At 34.3% G+C, this 13,503-nt stretch overlaps 1 protein-coding gene and 1 long non-coding RNA gene across 2 annotated transcripts in view; both read right to left on the bottom strand.

Moving 5' to 3' along the window:
• The window catches only part of LOC120415481 (TNF receptor-associated factor 4), a 109,325-nt gene that overhangs the window by 22,977 nt on the left and 72,845 nt on the right, over positions 1 to 13,503 (bottom strand). The gene's annotated exons all lie outside the window — the stretch shown is intronic.
• Positions 684 to 7,559, bottom strand: LOC120415485 (uncharacterized). Its single transcript, XR_005605206.2, has 4 exons — positions 7,046 to 7,559; positions 6,654 to 6,985; positions 2,387 to 2,461; positions 684 to 2,326 (listed from the first exon to the last, which is right to left on the bottom strand). It is a non-coding gene; the product is annotated as an uncharacterized LOC120415485 (long non-coding RNA).

The following is a 13,503-nucleotide window of genomic DNA, read 5'->3' as shown; positions in this document are numbered from 1 at the left end:
CATTCTAAAATTTAATTCTCAAGTTACAATTTTGGAATATTGACATGCTCATTTTCTATGATCAGCCCGATAAATTTAATGGAGATTTGCTTGGAAATATTACTTATGCAAAATGTCTTTTTTTGACAGGAATTTTTTTTTAAATTAAATATGTCTTTATTGAACTCTCATATAATAATTACATTTCATTTACATTCTAAGTGGTATGGCTAAATGCTCTTCATATTTGTTGTATTTTTCGTTTTATTATTAACTGTTCACATTCATTCATTTATTTCAAATTGTTTTACATTTTTGCATTTAATCGAATACATTTGGGTAAAAAAAAGAAAAAATCACTTTAACAACTAATCCTAACTTAAAACTAAAATAAAAATTCTTTGAATTATTCAAAATCATTAGAACGAGTAAACTACGAACTGTATTTTAAGATGAATGCTCCAAGAGTTCTTACTTGTTCCTGGCGAGTTTTGCACCCACGCAGTGTTGTTGTCATCTCGATGAAAATATTCAGAAGTTCTTGTGGTGAAAACAGGTCACTGCTGCCTTCATCCGTTGATGCTGGTTGGTTTCCCCTCGGTTGCTGACTGAAACCTGGAGGTGTTGTATTCTCTGCAACTTTTGGCCGCTGATTCAACGGCAATGGCTGCAGATTTGGAGCCACTCGAACAGATCCCGCTCCTGCCCACTCAGCGCGTTCCGTTTGAATTCCGTTTAGAATTCCGCTTGAGCGAAAAAAGTTCGATTCGAATTCTAAACAGTGTTCGTTTTAGATTCTAAAACGTATTCCGTTTCAAACGCAACAACCGGTTCCGTTTGAGTTTTCGCCGCAAATCGGTTTAAGCGGAATTCAAACGGAATCGAAACGGAATGAACGGGTTTGTTTTGACAGCTGCTTCTTCTTCTTGTTTTTTATATACTGGTTTTCTTTTTGTTTTGGTTGAATTGAAATTCAACCAGAAAAAAAACAGATCGGTCATTTTTTATAGTTTGAGATTATATTTATCAATTATTCAAACAAAAACACGAGTCCCAGCCCCAAATACCCCTTTTAATGGTATTTTTTCGCAAAATTACATAGGTTTTAGTGCATGTACATGAATGATCGCTATACCAAGTCGGCAGGTTCGCGAAAATCCCGTGGGAGACGACCAGCAAGATCTACCTGTTGCAGCAGTGGACACCGATTCGATCGAGTCCAGGCAAAAGTTGCAGTTATTTTCGTCGATATCGCGGTTGCTCGGGCCCGCTACGGAACCGCCGCCACTGTTTGGAGTTCCATCGAAACTACCGGATGTCTGCTGCGGGACATTCGCAGTCGGCACTGGAACTGCCGGTAGATACGGTCCGAACCGTACGCCGTTGGACGGCGAAAGGACGTGAAGCTTAACCTTGCTGCGAGTTGTTTCCGGGAAGTTAGTTGGGGGGAATCGGGACCTCCGGACGGTAGTCGAGAAAGGTGAACAACGGTGTCGCTGTAGCATTCTCCGCAATCCGCTCCGGGGATAATCGTTGCGAAAACATCCGATTGTCGATCTTAATTCTCATACTTGGGAAGTTCCCTTCTGCGCTAAATCTTCTGATCGTTATCCTACTAGAAGACGCCTGTGGTATCGTTCCTAGGTACTCGAACCACTTCTCGGTTGACGAGCTGGAGACCGAGTTTGACCTGGAACAAACGGCCATGCAAAACATCCGACACGATCGGTGGCGGCCAAGACGAAGACGATGGGATAACGCGTCGAGTACGGTCAAAGCGGGAATCGTCCAATGTGACTCTCCAAGTCGGCGGACAATTCCCGCTTCGACCGTACTCGACGCTGGGGTGATACACGCGGGATTCCATCGTCTTCGTCTTGGCCGCCGTTGATCTTGTCGGATGATTTTGAGGGGCGGGTTGGTCCAAGACTCGGTGTCCAGCTCGTCAACCGCTTTCGTCGATTTGGTGTGCTTTCGTAGGTTTGCAGTTTGGTAAACTGGTACGATGGCGCCGACCGACATTCATGTAGTTCTCTCGCAGTTTATTTATGGAAGAGGTTCGAGATCGGGTTTTACGAGAATCATTTGCTGAGTAGTGACGACGGCGTGTGGAATATCCACGTGCTGTGGGTTGCGCAGCTTATGTCCTGCTGCAACAGGTAGATCTTGCTCGTCGTCTCCCCCGGGGATTTTGGTGGTTAAAAATAGTGACGTGTTTAACTTGTTCTGGTTCTGATCGTCCGAACTGAGATGTCGATGCAATCCCGAAGGACCTCCCTCGTCCACAAACACGATCCAAATCTCAACATCATTGAACGGGGATTCCTGAATCACGTCGAAACGTACCCTAAATGAGAAAGATATATTTAGATTCTAGTCATATCTTACAAATTATTCAAATTCTTACCTGTCCGCATTAGATTCAGTGATGTTTGGAGACCCGGTTGCTTTTGGAGACGTTTAAGAAATGGATGCCATTGAACTCGTCACAATATGAAAGATGGAAAAAAAAGAAAATGATTAGAGGAAAATTTATATAAAATAACTGATACATTTTTCAGAAATTCGAGTACATTAGAAAACTACACATAAAACTGAATTATATAACATAAAAAAGCAGATACACGATAAAATATGTCTTGAATGTATACTTCTAAGTACGGGTTAAAATGAAGAAATAAAACAAAAATTAAATTCAAAATTTAAAAAATATTAAATGTGATCTAAAACTATAAAAGTATCAATATCAAAAAATCTGTTATGATTATTTCTTAAAATCTAGATATTTGATAATCTTAACAAATAAAAATATTAAAAAATGAAATATATGAAAATCTGATGAAAAAAACCTAAAAATGTGAAAATTTAAATCTAGTTCTAGAGGTCTAAAAATCAAAATATATAAAAATCTTCGTAAAAACCTAAAATTTGTATTTCATATCATTTCATTTGTTAGATTGCTTTAACAATTAGATTGGTACATTTGTTACCCTGAGCTGAGATATGAACTAACTTTCAACAGCTGATTAGTTCCAAGTGGGGAGATAGTTTACTGGTACTAAGGGAACAGAAAAGAAAAAAAAATAAAAAAAAATCTTCTAAATCTAAATATATAAAAAACAAACAAAAATAAATTTAAAAAAAAAACTAAAATACAATAAAAAATCAAACAAAAAAAATCAAGAGAAGCATTTAAAAATATAAAACCAAGAAAATCTAAAATTTAAAAATCAAAAATGTAAAACTATATAAAAAAACAGAGGACTAGAAATCTGAAGCTCTTCAAATCGTAAATCTATTAATATAAAAAAGTAAAATTGTAAAGAAAAAACTAAAAAAAAATCTAGAAATCTAAAGTTCTGAAATTTATAAATGTAAAAATCTAAAATTATTAAAATCAAAAATTCTTGAGATCTATGGTATTAAAATCTAAAACCTAAGAATCTAAAACCTTAAAAATAGCAAAAAAAAAATCTAGATATCAAACAACAATAACATAAAAAAATTTATAAATAAAAAAATCCCAAGAACTTAAATAATTATAAATCAATAAATCTGAAAACCTAATTTTTTTAAACTCTAAAATCTAGACATCTAACCATACCATAAAAGAATAAAAGAATAAAAGGGTAAAAGAATAAAAGAATAAACGAATAAAAGAATAAAAGAATAAACGAATAAAAGAATAAAAGAATAAAAGAATAAAAGAATAAAAGAATAAAAGAATAAAAGAATAAAAGAATAAAAGAATAAAAGAATAAAAGAATAAAAGAATAAAAGAATAAAAGAATAAAAGAATAAAAGAATAAAAGAATAAAAGAATAAAAGAATAAAAGAATAAAAAAATAAAAGAATAAAAGAACAAAAGAATAAAAAAATAAAAGAATGAAAGAATGAAAAAATCAAAGAATTAAAGAATAAAAGAATAATACGAACTGTCAATTTTAATACGGCACTCACGCCTTTATCAAAACAAACGTTTGGTAGTGTGTGTGAACTCCGTGTAAAAGGGGTGTCAAACTAAAAAGTGACCCAGCTCGTTTGACAACAGTTGGGTTTGAGTGTAAAAAATAAAACAATAATACAATAAAACAATAAAACAAAAACAAACAATAAAAGAATAAAATAAGAATTTAATATTTGAATTTGATTTTTTTTTTTCATAAATTTATAATATTATGATTTTATTATTTCTGGAGTTCCCCTGACTCAAGGCGGTTTTAAAAACAACCAAAATGCAAAAACTGGAAATTTGGTTTTTTGACCTTTAAAAAAACTACAGATTTTATAATTTTACAATTTTTAATTTTTTTATTTAATAATTGTATAATTTTATAATTGAATAATTTTAAAATTTTCGAATTGTAGAATTTTAGAACTTAAGAATTTTTAATTTTAGAATTTAAGAATTTTGGAATTTTAGAATTTTAGAATTTTGGAATTTTAGAATTTTATATTTTATATTTTTAGAATTTTAAAATTTTAAAATTTTAGAATTTTAGAATTTTAAAATTTTAGAATTTTAGAATTTTAGAATTTTAGAATTTTAGAATTTTAGAATTTTAGAATTTTAGAATTTTAGAATTTTAGAATTTTAGAATTTTAGAATTTTAGAATTTTAGAATTTTAGAATTTTAGAATTTTAGAATTTTAGAATTTTAGAATTTTAGAATTTTAGAATTTTAGAATTTTAGAATTTTAGAATTTTAGAATTTTAGAATTTTAGAATTTTAAAATTTTAGAATTTCAGAATTTTAAAATTTTAGAATTTTAGAATTTTAGAATTTTAGAATTTTAGAATTTTAGAATTTTAGAATTTTAGAATTTTAGAATTTTAGAATTTTAGAATTTTAGAATTTTAGAATTTTAGAATTTTAGAATTTTAGAATTTTAGAATTTTAGAATTTTAGAATTTAAGAATTTTAGAATTTTAGAATTTTAGAATTTAAGAATTTTAGAATTTTAGAATTTTAGAATTTTAGAATTTTAGAATTTTAGAATTTTAGAATTTTAGAATTTTAGAATTTTAGAATTTTAGAATTTTAGAATTTTAGAATTTTAGAATTTTAGAATTTTAGAATTTTAGAATTTTAGAATTTTAGAATTTTAAAATTTTAGAATTATAGAACTTTAGAATTTTAAATTTTAGAATTTTGGAATTTTGGAATTTTGGAATTTTAGAATTTTATATTTTTAGAATTTTAAAATTTTAAAATTTTAGAATTTTAGAATTTTAAAATTTTAGAATTTTAGAATTTTAGAATTTTAGAATTTTAGGATTTTAGAATTGTAGAATTTTAGAATTTTAGAATTTTAAAATTTTAGAATTTTAGAATTTTAGAATTTTAGAATTTTAGAATTTTAGAATTTTAGAATTTTAGAATTTTAGAATTTTAGAATTTTAGAATTTTAGAATTTTAGAATTTTAGAATTTTAGAATTTTAGAATTTTAAAATTTTAGAATTTTGGAATTTTAGAATTTTAGAATTTTAGAATTTTAGAATTTTAGAATTTTAGAATTTTAGAATTTTAGAATTTTAGAATTTTAGAATTTTAGAATTTTAGAATTTTAGAATTTTAGAATTTTAGAATTTTAGAATTTTAGAATTTTAGAATTTTAGAATTTTAGAATTTTAGAATTTTAGAATTTTAGAATTTTAGAATTTTAGAATTTTAGAATTTTAGAATTTTAGAATTTTAGAATTTTAGAATTTAGAATTTTAGAATTTTAGAATTTTAGAATTTTAGAATTTTAGAATTTTAGAATTTTAGAATTTTAGAATTTTAGAATTTTAGAATTTTAGAATTTTAGAATTTTAGAATTTTAGAATTTTAGAATTTTAGAATTTTAGAATTTTAGAATTTTAGAATTTTAGAATTTTAGAATTTTAGAATTTTAGAATTTTAGAATTTTAGAATTTTAGAATTTTAGAATTTTAGAATTTTAGAATTTTAGAATTTTAGAATTTTAGAATTTTAGAATTTTAGAATTTTAGAAATTTAGAATTTTAGAATTTTAGAGTTTTAGAATATTAGAATTTTAGAATTTTAGAGTTTTAGTATTTTCATAAATATTTTAGATTTACCGAATTTCAGAATCAGAATATTTTAGAATTAAGGTAATGTATGTGTTTAAAAAAAATCCATCAAGTTATCATTAAACTAAATTTTCAATGAGACAAATAAAAAAGAGCAATCAAAAATAACTTTTTTTCGACAAAGCGCACATTTTTCAACTTGAAGGCAAAACATATTTCATGGATATTGGAAAACCTGGTAAAATTTCCTACAATTTCGATTTGTAGATCGGACTGTTGATAGCTGAGTTTTTTAACTGATAAAACTATTGTTGATTTTTTTTTATGTAAAAACATGTTAAACATTTCCATAATTTGATTGAAGTATTATTTTGCTTAAAAATCATATCAATTTGAGTGAAAACATAAATTCGTGTTCCTTATTTGTATTTTTTTACATTTTCAAAGTTATATAAGTCAAGTCATATTCCAATTCCATAATAATCTGAAATTTTAAGAATTGGGTGCTCCTTGGTACCGTTACGGTGATTTTTTAGATTCAACCCGTCAGGAGGATTTGGTGGGTTGTACAGGCTCAATAATTATCAAGAGAGGCAAATTTTTTGAAATATGCATAAAGAAAAAAAATACACTTACACTCAAGATGTTCCGATGAGCCGCTGGTCTGTCATCTCGTAGAGGACCAACTGACACAGAAGTTTGGCAACTCGTAGGTCCAGATCGACTTCCACCGCAAATTCATAGTAGTCATAGAGAACGGCCGGTCCATCCGCTGCCATTTTCCCTTCTCTCTCCTCTGACGCCAAAAACTCCTCATGCATAACGTCGTCAATCGAACGTTCTTGGCTCGGGACAAATTTGGTTCGGTTGTGCGAGTTTCGCACATCGAAGTGATCACAGCCGGACGAGGCACCCGCTTCACGCACTTGTTTCGATCATGACATGAATAGGGAGGTTTGATCCAATTCCTAAAATCATTGTAAAAAATAGTTTTGCATAAAGAAGTTCTGTGTCTCAACCAAACTCACCAACATCAGCACGCAGGACAGTTCCGCTTCCGCTACTCCCACTTGCAGCAGCCTCTAGGTAGTTCCGCAATAATCTTTCCCGAGCATCGCCTCGACGGACCAGTGGTCATTAGATACTCTGTCGTCCGTCGGATTGTCGCCGGAACACTTGAAACACTTGAGGCGCCGTTTATTTTAGGACGACACTTGAAATTAATCAACTGGAGATAACTAGCCCGGAGATTTCGAGAAAATCTGATTTCTCATCTCGTGCTGCAACGCTGGCAAAAATTTCCACGATTAAACACGTTTGACGTTTCACCTCACTCACACACTGGCAGAAAAACCGCTTCGGCGAAACGCGGCGAAATGTCATCGAGGTTCCGCCGTACACCAGTAGGTGTCGCCCTTGTGCAAAAATGGTTAAACGGAATCGAAACGGAGTCCAACCGGAGATTCCGTTTAGAAAATTTCGAAACAATTTTCGAAGCGGAATTCGAAGCGGAATGAACCCGTCAAGCGGAGAACGGTTTGATTGGGTGGCGACGCCAAAGCAGGAAAATCCACGTCCGTGAAAGTTGGTGGTGTTTTGCGACGATTTGGTTGGTGCCTCGTCGTCGCTTGCTGCCGAATTTTTACAAACTCAGCTCGTTTTGGCCAGCTTCGATTCTTGGTCGAATGGTCGCCGCCGCAATTGAAGCATTTGGCTTCGATGTTCTCGTTGATTGTTTCGCAAGCTTGAGTTTTGTGCTCACCTCCGCAGGTTGCACAACGACTCTTGATGAAACAGTTCCTACCACCATGTCCAAACTGCAAGCAGTTCGAACATTGCGTCACGCCACGGTGCACTGGACGATAACGTTCCCAAGACACGATGATGTTGAAAATTGCCCGAACTGCTTTCAGCTGAGACGGCGTTGTCGATCCTTTCTCGAGATGAACCAGGTACAGTTGATCACGATACTTGATGTCCTTGTTGTGTCTCGTCATCTTGAAGACTTCGATCACGTTCAACTTAAGAGTTTTGAGCTCTTCTTTCAGCACACTCACCACATCCATGTAATACAGGCCTCGGAGGACCTGTTTCATGGGGCGTTTACCTGGATCATCATGGCTGTAGTATTCAATCTTTGTGTTGTTCAGGAAATCCCGAACGTAATTGTAATCCTTTCTGGTAGGTAGCAGACTTATGAGTCCATCAGCATACAAGCGAATGGAAGCTCGTAAAGCACCAGATTTGATAAACCCGGTCAGCCACTTTCGCACCGAATCAGATGACGATGTTTTCACAAAAATGGGTGGCAACTTTTCCCGTCGTTCAAATTCTTCCTTCTCTTTTTAGCACTTTTCAGGAGCTAATATCGAGGAGTACCTCACTGTTTGGTGGTCCACAAGGGAATTGCTTTTGACAGGAACAAAGGTTTACCTACATAAAATTTCGATTACACCGACCAACAAAATTTCTGCGCAGGCTCAACTCGAGGGGAAGTTAGTTTTAAAAATACCTAATACACTCTTCAATCAAGTACTTTTTCAGGAAATAGTCCATAAGTGGAAAGAAATTTGTTTTGATTTTCCTTAAAAAAAAAACAAAACAAAAAATTATTTCTTTGTAAATAAAAAATGTGTAATTGTGATGAATATTCGTCTGTACAACAAATGTTTAATTTAGGATTATCCTATTTTTAAAATTCATTCATAAGTATAAGCAATATTCTTTTTAATGCGAAAAACTCCTATTTTCTATAATTTAGCATGAAACGAAACTAAGGTTTACAATGCTGCAAAGACAAACAGATATATTTTTATTTTAAGATGAATCAAGTATGTATCATAATTTCCCGAAAAGCTAACAAATCACTTCTGACTTTGACAAAATAAACATCTCCATCAGGGGGAAAGGCATAAAAATAGACTTTGTTTTCTTTACCTCTCCTAAGCATCTGCATCTTTGGCGAGAAGCAGAATGAAGGAAAAGAAGATGAAAATCCCAACAAAACCAAACGAAAATCAATTCAAACGGTTCCGCTTTCGATGGCAAAACGCACACCACTTGGCTTCTTACTTGTCTCATGAGATTGAAGGTTGAATTTTTGGTTTATTTATTGAAATATATCTTTAAATTTTTTTTTTTCATTATTAATATTGAACCAAAAATCACACTTTAATATGCATCAAATGGATCTTCCACAATCACCAACGTATTGCATCAACCACCACAGAACAGAAACGATAGATCTCACCAAAACGAAGTGAGCACCAATGCAGCAATTATAGATCCGTGCAGAAAATTTAAAATTTCTGTTTGTGTTTGCAACTTGGAGGGCATGTGTGTAAGCGTGGAATGGATTCGTTCAAACAGTTTCCGAAGAGCTTCGAATGTGGCCGTTCTGTTTTGCTTTATTTTCTTCGAAGTGTGTTGTTATTTTTGTTACTAAATGGTTCTTTTTGAACTTTCAAGGGTGCACTTTTCGAGTTTTCTGTTTGCTTCCTTAATCTGTGTTTGCTTGTTTGCCTGGAAGGGCTGAATGGGCCACAATTTTGCACATTTTTCGTAGATACACAACGGTGGTGAAAGTTTTTTGTTCTGTAAAAGCCAATTAAAAAAGAACAATATGATTTAAAATATGTTTTCAGAAAAGCTTTGTTAATATTTATTTGTACATAATTATCTTTTTAAAAATTACTTCATATTTCAAGAGCCTCTAGAAAAATGTTACAGTCATCCCACATATTCGGAACACCCACAAATTCGGAACACTTTTGTGGTAACTTGTCAATAGGATGCAAAATGCAACCTTTCTGTCGACCCTACTATTTTTAGGACCTTTATTTATTCATTCTCTTGCTATTTCACTAGTAAAAGTAGTACTTTTTGAACAAAAAACTTCATTCCAAGACTATTTTGTCCAGAGCAGCAAAACTCTGCCTCCAAATGGCCTGTTTCATAATTGTGGGATGTTATTGTGCCTCCCACAATTGTGAAACACCTGAATTTAACTGATATTTTCACAAAAAAAGTTATCAAACCATGTATAAAACATCACTGAGCTTGAGTTTTATTAGTTTCAGTGTGTGAATTATTATTATGTAATAAATATGTACTACTGGAGAGATCCAAAGTTTGTTTACATTCTTAAGAAAAAAGTGTTCCGAATTTGTGGATTTCAAGGGTCAAAATAATTCTTCTAAAACTTCATATAACAGTTAAAATTTGCAGATTTTCTATACAGCATTCGAAAGATCGCAAGAAAAGCTTTCAAATGAAGGTAAAAGCGAATCATTAAGTTCAATTATCGATTTGCTATGATTTTTTGAACATTGGCTGATCTGGAAACCGTTCCGAATATGTGGGATGACTGTACCTAATTTGAGAAATACCTTATATATTTTTTGATAGAATACACCATTTTAAAACATAATCGCTTTAAGTTTAATTTTAACTAATAAATTCCAGTTTTACGATTTTTAAAAATTTTGTCCATTCCTGAAAATATTCTTTTCGAAAAGCAATAATTAGACCTGTGGAAGCAAATAAGAGAAACAAGAAAATTTAAGTTTCTAATGTCAGTATCTCAGCATTTAATTGTCCAATTTGGTCCAATAATGGCCCAAAATATTGAAGCACTTGTAAAATTTTATGACCTTTTCGAAAAAAATATTTTGGAATCAAGACTAACAATTTAAAAGGGTAAAATATTCAATAAAACACTCATTAGAGAGCATACTTGCCTGCGTCTAGTCAATTATTTAACTGTCTTATAAGATGTTTTTGCTGCAATATCAAACAAACTTTTAAACATTAAAAAAAAACGTCAGAATTCGTAATTATAAAAGAGTGTATCAAAACGTTAACTTGAGATCATTTCATGCGTTAAGCGATCGTTTTTGTATCATTGTTCTTTGAAGATGATGTTTTACCACAAGTCATTCTCCCCCGACTTGAAGTCCGTTCCACATGACCCTCCCCATGACTTAACTTCTGTAGGTACTTCTCATGTCCACTTTGGGGAACAACCCGGATGATAGCGCATAAAATAAAGTCTCACGCAACTTCTTCCGCTCATTTTTTTTGTGTAGTTGCTGCGCCTTTTCGTTACCGAAATCAGACCTGTTTTTTTTGTTTCTTCTCCGCGTAACTTTGGGCTTATTAACTTACGAGTTCCTTCCTTCTTCTTGGAAGTTTTGCTTTAAATTTTGCGCCTTTCCATTCGTCAAAGCCAATTTTCTCTCCATTTCTCTTTTGCTCGAGTTGCTGCTTTTTTGCGCATTTTCTTCTTCGGCGATCACCGACCGATCGTTGTTGTGGTGGCCACGCGAAGAGAGTGCTCGGCCTTCTATGACCTTGCCACGGCGACGACGACGACGGCGCAAGAAGGGAAGCGAAGAGAAGCGGACAACAACAACAACGGAAAAAGTCGATCAGCGAACGGGTTGCTTCGTCTTGTGAGATGTTGTGGCCGCGGCAAGCTTTCCGAAGAAGTAAACGAATGGACTAAAGAGAAGACGATTGTTGAGCTAAGCAACCCGATCCGGCAACGTGCCTTGGTTACGAAGAGGTGTTTGGTGCCTTCTAAAACTGCAACGTCTACACTCTGTGGACCATAGACAGTCGCAAGTCACCTCATGTGCAAACGTGTTCGAACAGGACTGGGACGGGATTCGTTCACGTTTATACGAAAGGGACAAATCGTGCGAATTAAATGATACATCTCCGATACGGGGAGGCGTCGAGCCCAATGAATGTCGGTCGTTGTCTGTGCATTTGTTGATCATTCCCGCAAACCGGTGACGATCGGTGGAGAACCGTTGCGATCGGATTGCGCAAAGGGTGCATTTACAGTAAGATGGAATAAGTCAGTTTCTAATGAATCATTTAGCGACTTATACACATTAGTCAGAGTTGAACAAGACATTGTAACGAATTGACCCAACTCCATCATCGCATGGTTCACGGGTCACACATGGTTGGCGTTCCCCTAGAGTTCCAGGTTCCTCTCTGCTACCACTTTTCGGCATTTGTAAATTCTGCTCTTTACTTCGGATATGCGTATCTAAAGGGATCTAAAAAGAGTAGAACTGTGGGAAGCTCCAAAACAGAACTCCCAAGCCTGGCTTCAAAGTCAGCACTTTTTTCGGCATAATTTATCACGTCTCGGTACAAATGGCCTAAACCTTTCGGTAGTCGGTTTCTTTTGTGTTCTGCGATGGAATAGAAGGGGGAAAACGTGAGTTACTTATTCGTGCATAACCAAAATTACAAACTTGAACTTCCACGAAAGAATCAACTACTTGTACAGCAGTTCCTGGGAGTAACCCGCTTGGAATGCTGAATCTCCGCGATGGCCTTGCGCCGATAGAGCAACGACCTTGTCTGGGACCGAAAGCCGGAGCAGTTCCCGCGTCTGGACCGCAAAAAACCCGAGCTGGAACCAGTATGCGTAATTAACTTGCGCAGCCCCCTTTTGCGGAGAGAGTCCAGCCTTGCGGTGGCATTCCGCAACCGGCTATATTTGGCTTGGTGGTTTCCGGTTTTATCGGAACCCAACCATCTGCAATCACTGCCAGCTATTCCAATTAATTAAGTAGCAATCTTTGCCAACCCCGTGCAGTCTCCGTAAAAGTCAGTAGCGATTCAGCTTAGATGGCATGAACCGTTCAACGTTCTTCATTCAGGTTTAGCAGCAAATCTCCAAGAACAAACACATCTCATCTTTCCCCCTCTCAATGACGAAGGAAGAGAGTTCTTCGCCGCAGGATGATCGAATTGATGTGGAATGTCGCTGTAAAGCAAAGCTCATACCGCATCCCGTTCGGTATAAAGTTTATATTAGATTTATGACTTGGCCGTTAAAGTCTGCCACGGGGCTTCGGGCCTTGTTTGGCGTATATGGCGAAGTTCAATGAATTTAGTGGTTAAAGACACGATCACAGAGCAGCATATTGATCGGAAGGAATCAGAAACGGTTTTTGTGTTTTTGGATAAAAAATTGAGGAGTTCAGTGTATAACAAAAACAAAATAGTTGCCTTTTAACGTTGTGTCCATCTATTTTTCATAGCTCCAAATTGTACTTTATCTTGTTCTTGCAATTACACTTGGACCCAGTTGGTTTGACTTCGAGTTTTGCCTATTTAACGGGGTGCATTTCCAGAACCCCTTTCACACATGCTAAATGTTTCGAACCAATGCGTAAAAACATATACAATAGGGTGGGTACGTTTTTCAAAAAGTTCTCGGATCAAGTTTTAGTATGGTTCCCCTTGTAGGGCATGCCCATAGGGACTTTCATGCCAAATATCAGCTCATTTGGTTGTAAACTGGCTGCGCGCATCAGGGTTAAATTTTACATGGGAATTACTATGGGAAAATTGGACTTTTTGTTCAAGCGCTCCTACAGGTCTGGGAAAATCATGCGCCAACTTCTGGTACGGTCAGGCCTATAGGGAATGGTCTGGAGAACACTTTTCCCGAAGAGAG

The sequence above is a fragment of the Culex pipiens genome, chromosome 2, assembly GCF_016801865.2.
Source record: "Culex pipiens pallens isolate TS chromosome 2, TS_CPP_V2, whole genome shotgun sequence".
Taxonomy (NCBI): domain Eukaryota; kingdom Metazoa; phylum Arthropoda; class Insecta; order Diptera; family Culicidae; genus Culex; species Culex pipiens.
Note: the sequence above shows the minus strand (reverse complement) of the source record. Positions and strands in the feature narration are given on the sequence as shown.